This window comes from Macrotis lagotis, chromosome 1, assembly GCF_037893015.1.
Source record: "Macrotis lagotis isolate mMagLag1 chromosome 1, bilby.v1.9.chrom.fasta, whole genome shotgun sequence".
Classification (NCBI taxonomy): Eukaryota; Metazoa; Chordata; class Mammalia; order Peramelemorphia; family Peramelidae; genus Macrotis; species Macrotis lagotis.
Genome location: NC_133658.1, coordinates 415,931,905 through 415,950,315, shown reverse-complemented (window position 1 = coordinate 415,950,315; position 18,411 = coordinate 415,931,905).

The window sequence follows — 18,411 nt, the reverse complement described above, 5'->3', positions numbered from 1 at the left end:
TTCTGCAGCTCTTAATTCTAGCACCTTTCTTTTAGCGATTATTTCCAGTTTATCCTATAGATAACTTCTTTTGTACATAGTATTTGCTTGTTATCCCCCTCATTAAACTGTGACTTTCTTAAGAGCAGCGGCTCTATCATACCTTTCTTTGTTTAGCAGATAGTTCCTGGAACATAGTAGTCACTTTTTAAATTTATTGACTAATTTGTTCATTCATTTGGTTCTGCATTTTTAAAGGCCAAAGGCTAAAGGTAAGAGGCATTTTACTCTTTTTTTTAAATATTAGTGTAGCCATACCTCTGGGTACATTCTCCTAACCCTCACTCCCACAAGTTCTAGGGATAACTCAAAGACATTATGATTTATAAAGCAATATTGTTCCAGAACCCTCATCAATTGTGGTTACTTTCCCATAAGATCAATTGTCTAGCTGATATCAACGAACATCTACAAAGTCAGAAGTTGTTAAAATATCACCAAAGTTAGAGATACACTTTCCCTTTTGCATGTACTCAGTCCCCGAGGAGAGTGAATTCAAGATTGTAAGACATACATATAAAGAATAAGTGAGAGCAAATGATACCTCATTTTTGACTCCAGGAGTCCTTTTCTCTCCGCTCAGTGTTTCCACCAAGTTTGAGTCTAAGTATGACATTGCTGCTGGACAAACTGCTCTCCTGGTTAGTTTGTCTGGCTCCCTGTACAATGTAATGTGTCACTTAATGGGTCAATTCACTCCTAAATTAAGTCCAATTTTAAGTCATATTTCCTAAATTAAGTCATATTTCAGTGCTAACTACTCACCAGAATTAGCTCTTGTTTCTACCAGTTTCATTGACCTCTGTTACTGACTCCAGGTGCTGATGGTACTTCAGATGGATCTGCAACATTCTGAACCTCACAGGATAGTAATTTAGTTAATTCCATCTCCAGTAAGGAAATAATCAAAACAAAGGAGACCAAAGAAACCGAGACACTGTGTATTCACATTCATGGTATCTGGGTGGGAGGTAGGGCCTTCTGCATCTTCCCCACCTGGAAGCGCATAGCAATCCTCCTTATCAGGGAAGAAATCACCAGGGCAGAGGGTTAGAGGTCCTTTTTAAATCTCCTGAATAAGAATTCAGTTAAAATTCCTCAGCCAACAAGAAAAATTCTAAATTTCCCTCAAAATCAACTCCTTAGACATATAGCCAGCAGTTCATTCAACAAATCCACAAAATGTTACATTGAAACAAGACAGGGAATATGCTCTGGATAATTTATCTGGAAGGGTAATTTTTTTGGTACTAATCACTGTTTTTTGCTATATTTTCATCTATCCCACTAATTATGGGTATATTCCTAAGCTCTGGCCTGGGCCCTCTTATTTGTTTTTGTTTCTATACTCTCTCACTTGGTGATTTATTTCCAATTGTCATCTTTTTGAAGACAGACAGAGAGATAAGCATAAATAAATGATAGACAGATAGACATGGAAATAAAGATGATAGAATATGATAGAGGATAAACAGAAAGACATAAATGATGATAATAGATATAGATAAACAGATATCTATATAGATATAGATAAAAAGGGTATTTATTAAATATTTTCTATATGTCAGGAGTAGCAAATGTCAATACTAGGGATAAAGTACAAGCAAGCACTTATAGTCTAATGGGGAAAAGGCAACACATAAAAAGGAGAGGGGAATGTAATGGTGGTCTGGCTTGGAGATGGCTGGAAAGTGGAATAGAGGCTGAGTTCCAGCCAAAATGAACCGTAGCTCACTAATCAGAGCTCAGTACTTTTGGGACAGTGGATAACTCTCAGATTAACCCCCAGTCTCTTTGGAGCTTTAGTTCTGAGTATGTAGGTGGGTAGGTGGATATATTTGAGATGACAGAGGAATAATATATTAGGAAATGCCCAAGATCATAGGATCTCAAATAACTAGAAGGAGCCCTCAGGGGCCAACTAGACCATCTGCCTAATTTTATCTAGATGACTGAGAGCTAAGGAGATTAAATGTCTTGACCAACAAAGGAGTAATTTAGACCTAGGCCTTCTGACATCAGAACCACTTCTAATGTCATTGTATCACACAAGCATCAATTTCTTTTAAGTGGAAAAAATGAAAACAGGGAAGGGGCAACTGCAGTGAAGGGTATACTAAAACTAGCATTCAACCCCCAACTCAGCTTCTTCCAGGTTCTGTGACCTCCTCACTCCAAACTTCCTACCCCTTCAGCTTCCTCATCTATAAAACAAGGTTAGACATCACAATTTCTGAAATCTTTCTCAGTTCTAAGAGTTTTAGTACTTTCCTTGTCTGAGTTATTGTTTAGACTTCATGTGAGAATCACAGAATTTAGAGGAGAGCACCAATCTCAGAGTTTGGAAGAGTGAGTTCATGTCTAACCATTTGAGAGATATTTGCTGTATGATCCTAGATAAAACCATTGGCCTCTCAATGTTGTAGGCAACTCTGAGACTACAGGTTGTCCAGCAAGTCCTGTACAAAAAATAAATATAAAAATAGGGTCAAAGTCAAATGGAAAAATACTTTAAATCATTATTGATTAGATAAATGCAAATTAAAATAATTCTGAGATATGACCTCAGACCTATCAGATTGGCTAATATGACAGAAAAGGAAAATAAGCACATGTGGGGAAAGTGGGATACTAATGTATTCTTGGTGGAGTTATGAACTGATCCAACCATTCTAAAGAGTAGTTTGGATCTATGCCCAAAGAGCTATAAAATTGTGCATATCCTTTGACTCAGCAAAACCACTACTAGGTTTGCATCCCAAGGAGACCATAAAAAGGGAAAAAGAACCACATATACAACTATATATATATATATATATATATATGTATATATATATTGTGTGTGTATTATATATATATACATATATATATATAATGAAAGCTCTTTTTGTAGTGACAAAGAATTGGGAATTGAGAGGATGTCTATTAATTGGGGAATAGCTGAACAAATTGTGGTGTATAATGTGATGGAATACTATTGTTCTGTAAGAAATCACGAATAGGTATATTTTAGAAAAACCTGGAAGGATTTGCATGAATTGATGCTGAGTGAAGTGAACAGAACCAGCAGAACATTGTACACATTAACAATAGCATTGTGTGATGATCATCTATGAGACTAGCTCCTTTCATCAGTTCAATGAGCAAAGACAATTTTAAAAGACTTGGGATGGTAAATGTCATCCACATTAGAGAAAAATCAAACTATGGAATCTGAATGCAGATTATTATGTTCATTATTTCCATTTTTTAAATTTTGGGTTTTTTTCTCATGTTTTTCCCTTTTGTTCTGATTCTTTTACAACATGACTAAAATAGAAATGTTAAACATGATTGTAGATGTATAACTTGTATCAGATTACTCCCTGTCAAGGGGAAGGGGGAGGGAAGGGAAGGGAGGGAAGCAGAAAAATGTGGAACTCAAAATTTTACAAAAAATGAATGTTAAAAACTATCTTTACATGTAATTGTAAAAAATAAAATTTCAAAAATTTCAAAAAATATAAATAGGCAAATAAAGGTTTGATATCCAATAAAAAGAGACAACTAACAGATATATCTATATATGTATATCTATAGCTATACTATAGATGACATTTATATAGTCCCCTGTGACCTAACAAGGCTTGACATACACTGTCACACTTACTTATAACAATCACTATCACATTTAATTATGACAACAATCTTATTAGATAGGCAGATGATAGATAGATGGATAGATAGATAATGTCAAATTTTGCTAATTTTTTTGTCTTTTCCTTTTAAAACATTCTTTGTTACAAAGAATTGTTTTCTGGGAAGGGGGAGGGATACAGAGAAAATTTAACCAAAGACTATGTTTAAAAAGGAATATAATTAAAATAAAATACAACAGATTTGTGAAATAGAATATGGATACAACTATTGAAACTTATGGAGTGAAAAGACTGAAGTCTATTTCAAATAAATGCTTCAATTTTGGAGCTTAAGATAAGAGAATGAAAATGGTATATAAGTAGCTGAAACTATAGCTGTCAACACCTAATCAAAGGGCTTGGAAGTAGATTTTCAGACATTTTATACTGAGCTGAGATTCAAAGCAGGTGCCCTAGTGCCAGGGCCAGAACTCTTTCCACTCCTATTTCCAGAGTTTAAAACAGAAGGGTGAAACCAGAGCCTATTTCCAGAGGTGTGTGTTTTGGTTGCCATTTGCTTAAATGAGTGAGTCATTACTAACTTTAAGAATCGACAAACAGCTACAATCTCCTATTCTGGGGGAAAAATAGTTTTAGAAAGTCTCCCCTCCTGGTTCTCCCCCACCAAGAAAGCCCTAAAAATCTAGGGATTGTGCTGTAAATTGTCAGCCTTTACAACAATATTAGGTCACAATAAGAGGGACTGAATTGAGCATATTCACTGATCCAGTGGTCCCGTTAGTAGGACTATATTTTAAGGGAGCCATTAAAAGGAGGATGAAAGATAGGCGGTACAGTGGACAGAAGGCTAGACCTGGAATCAGGAAGACTTATCTTCATTTCAAATCTGGTCTCAGACATTGACTCTGTGACTATGGGCAAATCACTTTTTTAAAAAAAGTATTTATTTATTTTAATCCCATGTGCACATGCATATTTTTAAGTTACAAAATTTCCTTCTCCCTTCCCTTCCCACCCCCCTCCCCTCAGCAGCAAACAATCAGGCTAGCATTGTACAGACATATTTTTTAAAAAAACATGTTTACAGATTAGTAATTTTCGGTATGAAGAATTAGGAATAAGGGAAAGAGATACATAAGAGATGATTTTTATAAAGTGCTCATCAGATTCTGAAGGGGTTTTTTGAGGCTGTGTGTGTGTGTGTGTGTGTGTGTGTGTGTGTGTGTGTGTGTGTATTTTGTTTTGTTTTGTTTTGTTTTGTTTTTCTTCCTTTGGATGGGGATAACATATAGAGCCAGTCTAATACAGTTGTCCTAGCTCTCTGAACTGCTAAGAGGAGCTGCTTCCATCAAGGTTATCACTTAACCTTGTTTGCCTCAGTTTCCTCATCTATAAAATGATCTGGAGAAGAAAATGACAAACCATAGTAGTAGTATTTTTGCCAAGAAAACACCAAATGGGTCATGAAAGGTCAGACACAACTGAAATGATTTAACAAAAAGAGAAAGAAGATGAGGTGGATAATAGGATTGTTGTCATAATTAAATGTGATAGTGATTGTTATAAGTAAGTGTGACAGTGTATGTCAAGCCTTGTTAGGTCATAGGGGACTATATAAATGTCAGTCACTAAGTATTATTAGGTAACATGGAAAACTTCTGCTGGTATCACCTCCTATTCCTAAGGGGCTCCCCTGCTCTGTACCCACACAAATGATACAATGATTAGTATTGGAGGAGCTTGGCTTCTGATGACAAGAGGTTAGATTACCCTTTTTCAGACTCTAACACATTCAATGCCTAACCCAGCACCCCAAAAGGGAATTATTTAAAGCATAGGTTTGTATTCACGTCTAGGTGTCCCCAAAGGGAAAGTAGAAATGTACTTAATACACAATGTAAATCTAGTACATGCAAAAAATGCTGATGGATACAAGATCTCAAAAGGTCTCATGTTGACAGGACATCTTAAAACAGGATTGTTTAACTTAAAACAATTATTATACTCTCTAGAGAAGCTGATGGTTAAACTCATCAGAATATGAAGCATTTTTTCAGGAAGAAAGACAGAGGGAGAGCAAAGGAGGGAAGAAAAAGGAGAGGGAGGAGAAATGAAGAGAGAAAGAGGAAGGAAGAAAAGGAAGGAAGGAAGGAAGGAAAGAAGGAAGGAAGGAAGGAAGGAAGGAAGGAAGGAAGGAAGGAAGGAAGGAAAGAAGGAAGGGAGGGAGGGAGGGAGGGAGGGAGGGAGGGAGGAAGGGAGAAAGGAAAGGAGGGAGGGAGGGAGTAAAGGTAAAGAAGACAAAAGGAGCCCAGCAACTCAGACACAAGTTTGTGTGGTTGAGTCCATACTCGAAATGGGATTGGGGGGAAAGAATATATTCCATCATTCAAAATATTGAATGAGATACACATTTTAAAACACAATCACTGTGGGAGTGCTTAATTATGTGTATATATTACATGGATTTTTCCCAAAAATTTGTTCATGGGGGAAATGGGAAGGAGAGGTGAGGGAGAGATTAAAAAAAGAAAGAGAAGGGGAGGGGAAACGTTGAAATGTGCTTAATGCACAAAAGAGAACATAAAGAAGGCTAGAAAGAATGACAGAAAAGCTGTGTATAGCTCCAAAGTTAAATGTAGAATTTATCATATTAATTTTTAAAGAAAATCAAGCTATACATAATAGAACCCTGTAGTTTCCCATATAATCCCTGTTCTACTATATATTTGGAATTGCCCATTTTAGTTGATACTTAAATGATGAATAAAAAGTAAAATTAAAAAATAAATAAGAGGGGGCAGTTAGGTGGCATAGTGGATAGAGTACTGGCCCTGGAGTCAGGAGGAGTACCTGAGTTCAAGTCTGACCTCAGACTCTTAATAATTACCTAGCTGTATGGCCTTGGGCAAGCCACTTAACCCCATTGCCTTACAAAAACCTTAAAAAAAATAAAAATAAATTAAAAAGCATGAAAGTATTCAAAAAGCAACTCAATAATCATATGCCAAACTCTCAAATTCAGAAGAGAGTACTAGGTAGGAAGTATAGTCACATATATATATGCTCTTTGAGGTCTCTTCTAATTCTAAGTTTTTATAACCTATACTTCTAACCATGAGGTTTAAGACATGAAGGCAAGCTAATGAGGGAGATATTTAGACACCAGAACCCTGAAGTCAAATCATATAGATGGTTGCCTGTCTCATCTGATATATTGGGGTCTTCCCAATAGGCTATCTGATTACATAGAAGGATTGAGAAAAGATAGTAATAGAGTAAAAAAGTTCAAGACAAGAAGTAGAATTCCAGGCATATAAACAACTTATACTGCACTTCTCACCAATTTGTTCAAAAACAAGCAATATTAAAATTAATAAATATTTTAGAGCAAGTCCCTGGAAATTTGGGGGAGGGGAATTAATGTCTTAGAATGTGTTTCTTTTTACACTAGCTGCAGATACTAGGGAAATTATTTCACTCCTCTGAAATTCAGTCTTTTCTTCTATAAAATGAACTTAATGTTAATTCTTTCCCTATCATCCTCAAAGGGCTACATCACCTTATAGTAGATCCTAGAGATGTGATAAGTATAAAGCAAAAGACAAAAATAAAGAATTATTATTTAAAAAATAACTTCTTGCTTATCATATTCAGTTGCCAAACAAAAACTATCACTCTAAAAAAGTTTGTTGTTGTTTTAAAATATGTATTCATAAATGACCCCTGGCAAGCTGTTTACTGCCTACATTTAATGATCTGTTTATTAGTCAGAGTCCGTGTCTGTTAACACGTCCACGAGGTGGTTTACCTCGTTAACCATCAATTTGGATTCCAGTTTTGGCATTAACCATACCTAAAAGTAAATGACCGCGGACAGTTGATTTTATAGCCATATTTTGTCTTGTGAAGGCAGAGGTCTGTAATGAGAGCTGAAGGGCTGCAAACAATAGAAATTCCACAAGGTGTCTGGACTGAAGCCTGAGACATGGGGCCCAGGTTCAGGCACAGTCAACACTGGTTTTCTAAGCATGCAATTCTGAGAATTGTAGCTTGGCCATAGGGAGGCCTAGGTCTGAACAGTTGGCAAAGGGGGAAGGAGAGAGGAAAAGCAATGATGTATCTCATACACATATGCATGAATGAAAAACCCTCTCATAAAAATAAACAAGTTAGTTCTGACCAAGGAACTAAAGAAAATAGGTTTTTAAAAAAAGATCATTAACTAAAACTAAGTGATTATAATTAACATTTCAGCAACTATTGGGAAGATGATCAACCTGATGGTTTCTGAGCACATTCCAGATGGAAAGTTATATATTCTACTATCAGTGACTTAAATACTGGACTTGGAGTCACAAGAACTGGGTTTGAACACTGACTCCCACATCTAGTGGATATCTGATCAAACAACAAATAATTTAGTTCTGAACTCGCACTTTACTTATTTATAAAATGAGGATAAAAATTTCTTCCCAGTCTAACAGGATGGTTTGGCTTACTTTTTAAAAACAGATTTTTTACATACATTTATTTAATAACCAATAAAACCCCTCTTATCATTAACATGCAAAGGCCAGGAAAAAAATAGCCTTTATTCAAACTTTCTTAACTCTAGTAACATCCATTTGTTGATTATTTACAATCAATACTGTATATAGGGGCGGCTAGGTGGCGCAGTGGATAAAGCACCAGTCCTGGAGTCAGGAGTACCTGGGTTCAAATCCGGTCTCAGACAATTAATAATTACTTAGCTGTGTGGCCTTGGGCAAGCCATTTAACCCCATTTGCCTTTCAAAAACCTAAAAAAAAATACTGTATGTAGCTTATCTGAAATAACATAGTTATTTTCATGTTTTCCACCCTGTTGGATTGTGAATTCTTTGAGGGCAAAGAATTTTTTTGCCTTTCTTTGTATCTTAGCACAGGGTCACTTAATGTTTACTGAACATCTAATATTTGACATGCCTGAAAATATTTGTTTTTCTCTGCATTTGATGTCCATTACCTCTCTGGAGGAGATGAATGGAATGTTTTATTTTCATATTTATTGATGATCTAGCATCACATTGATTAAAATTCTCATCTTTCTGAATTGTTTTTCTTCAAAAATGTTTTCGTTATACATAATGCTTTTGTTTTGTTCATTATGTTTTTCATCAATTTGTGGAAGTCCTATCAGTTTCCTCTGAAATGGTGCACTTCCTATGGCACAGTAATATCCCATTATATTTATGCATATATCTATCTATCTAGATATATAATGTGACTATATACTTATATATGTATATATTTACAGAGACATATATACATATGTGTATATGCTTAGATATTCCCCAATAGGAGGAAAGCAGCTTAATTTCCAATTTTTTTGCTATAAATATTTTTGTACAATTAGGTTATTTTCTTCTTTCTTTGAAGTATGGGCTTAGTAATGATATGGCTGGGTAAAAGGGTCTATGCACAATTTGGTAATATAGAGACAGAGTTCTATATTGCTTTTCAGAATGGCTGGACCAATTCACAAATCCATCAACAATACATTAGTTTGCCTATTTTCCCTATGTCCTACCAACACTTGTAATTTTTTTTCTTTTTTTTTTCATCTTTGCTAGTATGAGATAGGGCCATTTTAATTTGAATTTATCTGAATATTAGTAATTTAGAGGATTTTTATAAGGTTCTTTCTATAACTAGAATTTCTTTTGAAAACTAAGAGTACACCTTTGATCATTAATTTATTGGGGAATGATTCTTATTGGTAAGAATTGTTTTGGGAATCAGATGAGATAATGGATGTGAAGGAATCTTGTGAATTATAAAGTGTTAAATATGTTATTGGTATTTCATATGCAACTATTTCAGTTTTCTACCTGGTTATTACAGGAAATTGGATTCTTTTAGTTTTTCCATCTGTCAAATTGGGATGGAAGGAGAGGAGGGATTAGCCAGAAGATCTTTAAAGTCCCTTCCACATTCTTTGAATTCGTGTTTCCAAGTTCCCTTCTAACTCTGACATGTCATAATCTAAGGTTCCTTCCAGTTATGACTTTCCATGATTATTATTTAAGTCATCTCAAGGCACAGAATGTTTTTTGCTAGTATTCTCTGACTTTTATGTGCCTTTTCATGTTTTTTGGCTGAATTTGTTATAAGTGTTATGAATAAATCTGTCATTTTTGCCATGAAATTTTTTTGGGAGTTTCCTCAAAGGCATAGAGGATCATTTATATCATTCATAGCAAATAATACTGGTAAAAACAGTGGACACAGAAAAAGTTAGAGTCTAAAGGGATCTTAGGGATCACCTTGTCTAGCTTCCTCATTTTACAAATGAGGAAACTGACACCTTGAGTTGTTGAACAATTTTCTAGTAAATGACCATCAAGATTTGAAACTACATCATCTGAATCCATTTCCAGATTTCTTTCTATTACACTCCCACTGCCTTCCAGGAGAATCAAAGAACCTGAAGGTATTAGAGCTATCTTCCTGGATTAGCATTTGTGATTGATGACCCTTCTACAGAATATTCCTTTCCCCTTGGCTTCAAACATATCTTATACCTTTGAATTCTTTCATTTCCATCACTGGCACTCTCCTTATCACTCTTCCTGATCCCTTAAGACAATTATTATCTAAGAGTGAATTCTTGCATCTTTATTCTTTCTTCTCTGCATTTTCTCCCTTGGCATTGCTTCCCAAGGTTTAGACTGTGTAGATTCTGTGTAGATGATTCTCAAATCTATTATCTCCTACATTTGTTATAAAATACAGATTTGCATTTCCAAATGCCTAGGTATATTGTCACCTAGCTAATTCTGAGCATATCAAAAATTGAGCTCATTATTATTTTACTTAAATATACTTAAAAAATTAATTTCACTTATTTTTTTCATCATTGCTATCCCTTATCTCTCTCTCTCCCTTTCCCTCCCATAGAGCCATTCCATATTACAAATTATATTTTTTGAGAGGAAAAAAGTCATCATAACTGATAGATTCATTGAAAAAGTCTGAAAGTTTATGCAGTGTTTAACATCTATAGGTCTTTCGTCTCCATAAATGGATAGTTTGGAGTTGTCTTCTTGTATCTTTTCATTCTAGTCTTGCAAGATCTTTTAATTCTGTTACATTTATTTTTGCTTTCCATTTTCATTATTGTATTTGCTGTGTATATTATTTTCTTAGCTCTGCTTCCTTCACTCAGTATCACTTCACAGAGAGCTTTCCAATCTTGTCTTTATTCATCACATATATAATTTAGTATTCCCTTTCAGTTAGTGTCTTGATTTGTTTAGCCATTCTCTAGTTAAAGATCATGTACTTTGTTTCCAATTCTTAGCTATCACAAAAAAGGGCAGCTATAAGTTTTTAGGAGTACATGGGGACTTCTTTTCTTACCAGTGTCTTCCTTGGAATATAAGCCCAGTAATAGAGTGTCTGGCTGAAAAGGTACAGACATTCAGTCACTACATTTACATACTTCTAAATTGATTTCCCAAATAGAAATGATCTAGAAAAATGTAACCAAAAGATAAAGAAGAAAGTGAAACCTGAGCAGGATTTTAGAAGACTTAGATGTGACTGATCTGTGGCAATTACTAAAGAAGAAGAGAAAGGAATATAATTCTGAGTTTTGTAAGGCACCATCACAAACACTGACCACATTTTGATGTATTAAAAACAAATAAAATGCTAAAATGCAAAAAAGTTTAAAATATCCTTAATTTTATGAGATATTAAAACTATAATTAATAAGGAATTCAAATAAAAGATTCAAGTTTAAAATGGAGACTAAATAATTTAATCATAAAGAATTGGTGAATCAAAGAACAATTTCATCAAAGAAAAGACAGCAAAGGGGCGGCTAGGTGGTGTAGTGGATAAAGCACCGGCCTTGGAGTCAGGAGTACCTAGGTTCAAATCCGGTCTCAGACATTTAATAATTACCTAGCTGTGTGGCCTTGGGCAAGCCACTTAACCCCATTGCCCTGCAAAAACCTAAAAAAAAAAAAAAAAGACAGCAAAGAAGTATTAAAGATAGTCCTTAGGAGAAAATGTATGTTTCTAAATATTTCCATAAACAAAGGAGAGAAAGAATAAAGAAATCAATTGAGTATGCAACTAACAAAACTAGAAATGCAATACATTTTAAAAAAATTTGAATATAGAAATACTGAAAATTAGAAGGAAAATGGAAAATAAAACAAATCAATAAATCATTAGCAACAGTTTTTGACAAAATTAATAGAATATATAAACCTTTAACTAATCTGATTAAAAAAAGAAAAAATCAAATGTCAAAATCAAAGATGAAAAAGAGGAACTCACAACAAATGAAGGAGAAATAAAGGTCTTTATTAGAAATCATTTTGTTCAGTTCAGGATAACTTAAGTGAAATGCATAATTACATAAAAACACTAAGATTGTCAGACAAGGAAAAACAAATCTAAATCTCAGAAAAAAAACTGAATAAAATACAAATTCACAATCATAATTATTCATTGTTCCTTTGATTTACTTTTTGACCTATCTATTATTTAGGATTTCATTACTAAGACTCCATTTTGGTTTATGTCCTTTCTTTGTATTCCCTGAATTCATTTTTTGTGCTGGCCTTCATAAAGAAAGCATTTATTATTTTTACCTTTTACATATATTTGGAATATCTCTGTGTCCATGGTCAATTTTTTAAAGTTCTATTTAGGGTTAAATATATGTCACTTAGTTTTTTTTTTCATTTAGAAGATGCCACTTATCTTTTAGTAATGGTTTCTCTAATAATTTGTTAAATTCTATGCTTTCCCTTTCATTTGTCTTGCTATTAGATTTTTCCTAATCTGAGGATGGAGTGTTTTGAAGTCTTCTATCATTAGGGTATTATTTAGCTATGTATTGTAATTAAGTTAATTTTCCCTTTATGATTTTAGATGCTATGGTATTTGGATCACACAAGCTTAAGTTAATATTTTTATTGTTTGTTATTTATGGCTCCTTTCTTTTTATACTGTAAATTCTTATTTTTGCTTTGTCTAATAGTCTGATTGAATCACCTGTTTGGGTTTTTTTTAAATACATTTGAAGTTATGAGAGTTGTTTATACTTTTCCTCCCTTTGTGTATCTACTATTACTTGTTTTTCTGAATTAGGAAATTTTTTTATCTTTTAAGGCAATACTTTGCATATTCTACTTTCAGGTAACTCTATGCCCAAAGTTTCTCTCCCTCCTCCTCAAACTATATTCCCTCTTGCTTATTATCTAATTGTTCCTTTCTTTTCCCTCCTGCTCTTAGTTAAGCAAAAAATTAAAATTCCTCTCTCCTTTAACTTCTGTTTGTTAGGATTTATATTTTTAATTTTCTGAACTTTTCATCTAAAAGGATTTCTTGACTTTGTTCTCTTTCTTAATTCTTTTTTATGTCCCTTCTAAACTTTTATATTTTGGTTCAATTTTAGTCTGTTTTTTTTTTCACACAAAGCCTCTAAAGTACCAGTTTCGTGTTCTTTCTTCTAAACCACTGGTGTCAAACTTAAATGACACAGATGCCTGTGGATGAATATTGACTCAGAAATCAATATTTTCTATATCATATTGTATTTTTATTTTTTTAAAACATTTTCCAATTACAGTTTAATTTCTGTAGTATTGAACTGTAGATATTTTCCCTTCCTCTCATTTTTCTGTTGTGCCTCACTCTTAGAAGTATGAAATCTTATCAGAGATAGTGAGGATATAAAGATTGTCCCCATGGTTAAAATATCCCTGTGAGCCTGATTGTTCAATTTAGTTCTGCCTCCACCCTTCCTATGATCACTCTCTTTCCCATTTATTATAGAATTTCCTTTCTAAATCCATGCTCCCTCTTTTCTAGATATCAGTTATTCCTAAAGCACTGACTTTTCTTCTGGGGAAGGATAGCATGCAAAGAGGCACAGCCCTCTCTCAGAGGAAGTTGTCTGTCTGATATAAATCATTGTAGATTATGCCCATTGTAAGATCTCCACTTACAGTTACAGAATATATTGCTCCTCCAGTGGGATTGTTTTTCAGTGGAACCCATTTCCACCACTGATTCAATTTCTCTTCCTTTCTTTCGCTCTATTTCAATTGTTCCTTGTGCTAGTTCATTCATTCTCTTGTACTCCTCTTCTTTCTCTTTTCAAACTCTGATCAGCTCCTTAGACCAGATATCAACTTCACCCATATCTTCATGTTTCTAATTCTATGACCTCTTCCTCTTATTCATGAGTTCCTCTCTGAGGAAGAATTTAAGAAGGCACCCATGCTCTCTTCAAATCTAGGCACACCCATGACTTCTCAAACTTACCTCTCCACCTTGCTTCTTGGTAGGTATCTCCCTGCTCACTTAGTGCTCCCCTTTTTAGTTTCTTTTTTGTGTTGTCTTCCACTACCATAATGTAAGCTCCTTGAGGGTAAAAACTATTTTTAATCTATGCTTATATTCATATTTTCATATTTAGGCCCAGTGCACAGGGCCTAACATATGATAAAAGTTTAATAAATGCTTTTTCTGTCTATCATCATCCAAGAGACTTGGATTATAAGAGCTAATTTTCTTTCAGTGTTCACCATTTACTTAATAAGGATACATTACACATTCCTCTGTATCCTCTACTTTTCCCTCTCCTTATAGGTAGCTTCCCATTTTGCAGCTGAGATCCAGAAAATACAATGATTCATCTGTGGGAAGAATTGTGAGGTGTAGTCTAGGGTGTTTCAGTTCTGCTTCCAGCTTTATCCTCTTGTATATTTTTAGAAAGAAATCCTTTCATTGTCTCTATGCTTTTGTTGTTTGTTAATGGTGTTACTTTTTTGAGCCCCATAGTTTGCCTTTCTAGTCATTTCTTTTCAATAATCTCGAGAGATGAAGTAATTTATTTTGTTACTTCTTCCTTTGATAATTATGATTATTTACTTTTCTTGTATTTCTGTTGTTTGAGATGTTGACAAATTGAATAATTCTCAAAAATTATTTTTTGAAGGACTGCTTCAAATATTTCTTTTATTGTTCATCTTTTATACTTAAGTTCAGGTCTATAGAGCAGGGCATCTGGGGTTGCATCTTGATGGTCTTTGTTTTTTACAATATATTCTTCCATTCCTTCTTGTGGTTTCTGGTGGATAAAAAAGTAATATTGTGTTATTTGAGTTTTTTCCCTTCATTTTTGGTGGTCTGTCATTCTCTTGGTCACTTGTGAATTTTTGTCACTGTGTCTCTTGCAGTTTACAGCACAGATTTTTTCCCTTGGAGTTTCTACTTTACCTCCACCATTTCACCTTATTCAGAAATTCCAATGAATTGTTTTCATATAGTATGGTATTCAGGTTTTTTGAATTTTCATTTCATACACTCATTAAACATCCCTCCCTAACTGCCTTTACCTTGCTCTAGCAGGGTGCATAACCCTTGTACCAGTTCCAAAGTACATCATCGATTTCTCTATTACTCCTGTAAACTCTGCCACACATCCTGCTCGTGTCCTAATACCACTATTGTATGGCAAGAAGCAGTAGATTTCAGCTCTGTCCATCAACTTACAGAAGAAGGGATAGTAATATGGAAAGAGGGAATTATGTTCTGCTGGGGGAAGGCAGCACTCAGCCAGAGAACTCAACAATAGAAGTAACTTAACTAGGACACCAGCATTTATGTGAGGATGCCTAAAGGAAAAAGAACTGGCATTCAGTGATAGTCTTATCCCCTAAGGAATCATTTGGGACAGAGTCTAAGATCAGTAAAAAGTGAATGTGAATTCTACAATATAGAGAATTCTTGCATCTATAAAACTTATAATTTTTCAGTTGATTCTAGGCATCTTGTCTTCACAATCAATGTGTTTTGCTTCTATAGAGATTGTATTTTCTTTTAACATTTTGCATTTATTTGGACAAATTGTCCTTTACTTCCATATATTTATGCTTTCTCTTTTGCTTGTTTGGAGGGACTCATCACCATGGATTTGAATTTGTCTTTTCTCCTCTTAATGTCTGCTGTAAAGAATGTAAATTCTATCATTTGTTCCATTTTGACTTTTTTTAGGATTTTGAGTTCTTCTCTTAAATTATTTGGAAACATCCTGCTGTGATTTCATGGTTGCTTGAAAATTCACAGATTCTTATATTTCATCAAGTATTGATTCAAATTTCTTTGTCTTATAAAAATGTTTAGAGATATTTGTGGTGGCTTAATTTTCTTGGTAGCCATCTTCCCTTCTGTTTCAATTATTCATTTTTTTAGATTTATAACTGATCTTTGGTGACATTAATCTTTTTATTCTTCTTGTTCTATTGCTCATTTTTTGACTCCTTCTTAGGAACTGGACTTCAAAAATATTTCAGCCTCCTCTTAGGGAATTCATATTCACTTTTTATTCTGGTATTAGTCCCTATTACAAGTGACTTCTTTGGCAATAAGATTGTCACTGATATGTTGCTATTTCTTTTTCCTTTAGACAGCCACCAGCATATTGGTATCTGATTAGTTATTTCTGTTATTGAATTAACTGATTGAATGCTGCCTTCTCCAAGCTGAGCACAATCCTCTCTCCCATCACCATCCTATATTCTCCCTTCTTCTGCAAGTCAATGGACAGCACTGATCTGCCACAAACCTGCCACAGAATAACAGAGTATATTGGAAGAAACTACAATAGTAACATAGAAATTGCTGATTGAATTGCAGAACATGAGAAACATGCATCCTGCCAGAGCACAGGGGTTATTTGGTATGTATGTATATGCTGAGTAAATGAGTGACTAGATTTCTCAGCTATTAATTAATTAATTGCTGGGCTTCTTGGTGTTTTGGTCTGTGGAATCAGTTGTAATTACTCTACTTATGGTGTACAGTTACTCTTTAGAAGAGTTTTAAGAGTTAATGAGGTTGGGGGAAATAACTAGCCTTTTAATAGGTATATACTAGCTAGATAAATGAATTATCAAAAAGATAAAAAGGATAGAATTGAATGGATTAAGAATTGAATTCTATCAAAAATTCAAAGAATAATTAACTCTGATTTTACATATGTTGTTTTAAAAGCAGAAAAAGATATACTGCCAAACTCTTTCTGTGGCCCTGGTACATAGATCAGGGAGAAAGAGTCCAGAAAAAGAAATGGATAGAATAAATCCTTCAAAGAAAATTAATATAAAAATACTGAATAAAATATAAAACAAGTGATAGAACCTATTTATTTGTTTAGGTTCTTGCAAGGCAAACAGGGTCAAGTGGCTTGCCCAATTATTAAGTGTCTGAGACTGGATTTGAACCCAAGTACTCCTGACTCCAGGGCCGGTGCTTTATCCACTATGCCACCTAGCCGCCCTGACAGAACCTATTTAAAAGATTATGTATCATAAACAAAAGGTGTATATGCATAATAATGCGTAATAATTAAAAAAATAAAAGTCACATGATTTTTTTTAGGTTTTTGCAAGGCAATGTAATTAAGTGACCTGCCCAAGGTCACACAGTCAAGTAATTAGTAAGTGTCCAAGGTCAAATTTGAACTCAGGTCCTCCTGACTTCAGGATTGGTGCTCTATTCACTGAGCCACCTAGATGCCCCCCAAATCACATGATTTTTAACAACAGATACAGAAATTTCTTTTTACAAACTGCAGTAACTTTTAATGTTTAAAAATAAGAAAGCATAGCAATAAATACAAATTTCCTTAATATGGTATATAATATTATCTAAAATCAAGGACTAGTATAATTTATAATGAGAAATACTAGAGCCTTTTCCAAAAAGACTAGGGAGGAGCAAAGAACGATGTTCATTATTATCATGGTTATGAAATGTAGTTCTAAAATACAATAGCTTTGACTATTGTAAGAAAAAGAACTGAGAGAATAGCCATAGGCAAAGAAGAAAAAAAGAATCAGTTTTTGCAGAATAACCTAGCAAAACCTAGTAATTCAACCAAAATTAGGCAGAAAAAAATCATAACCTTAGGAAAGTAGCAGGTTATAAAACATCCCCTAAAACTTATTAGCCCTTCTATAGCTTACTAAAATAAAATCATCATTAAGATTTTGAAACATACTGTTTATATATATATATATATATATATATATATATACATATATCAAATTACCAAGGTAATTAGATGCATGCAGTGTCCAGATTGTGAAGAGAGTTAGATGTCAAATGGAAGAGATTATATTTGATTGCTCTATTATATAGCAAATTATATTTGGTATGTAAATCTAAATATAAATCAAATTGTATTTGGCATATAAATCCAAAATAAGTAAAGAAGTGTGACACAGTATAAAGACTTTAGTAGCCTACTCACCCCACTAAATGAAGAAGTTCCAGGAAGATCACATCCCCTAAAATTACTCAGACCAAGTTAGACCTGACATAATGGCTAAAAATGGTTATATAAGGAACTTTGAATATCAATTAGCCACCAATTCCCTAGGTTACCCCTCAGCATGAATTAGGATCAATCCTTGGGCATAGCCTACTTGATCCCTCTCTCCAATGCATGATCCTGAGTAATACAAATTAAAAACTCATCAAAGTTTATTAGTTTTATTGTCCCCAACAAATTGTCAGGGGTGGGGGGAATGAAGCTAGGTGGTACAATGGATAGAGTTCTGGATCTGGAGTCAGAAATACTCATTTTCTTGAGTTCAAATTTGGCCTCAGACACTTACTAGTTGAGTGATTCTGGGCAAACACTTAACCTTGCTTGCCTCCA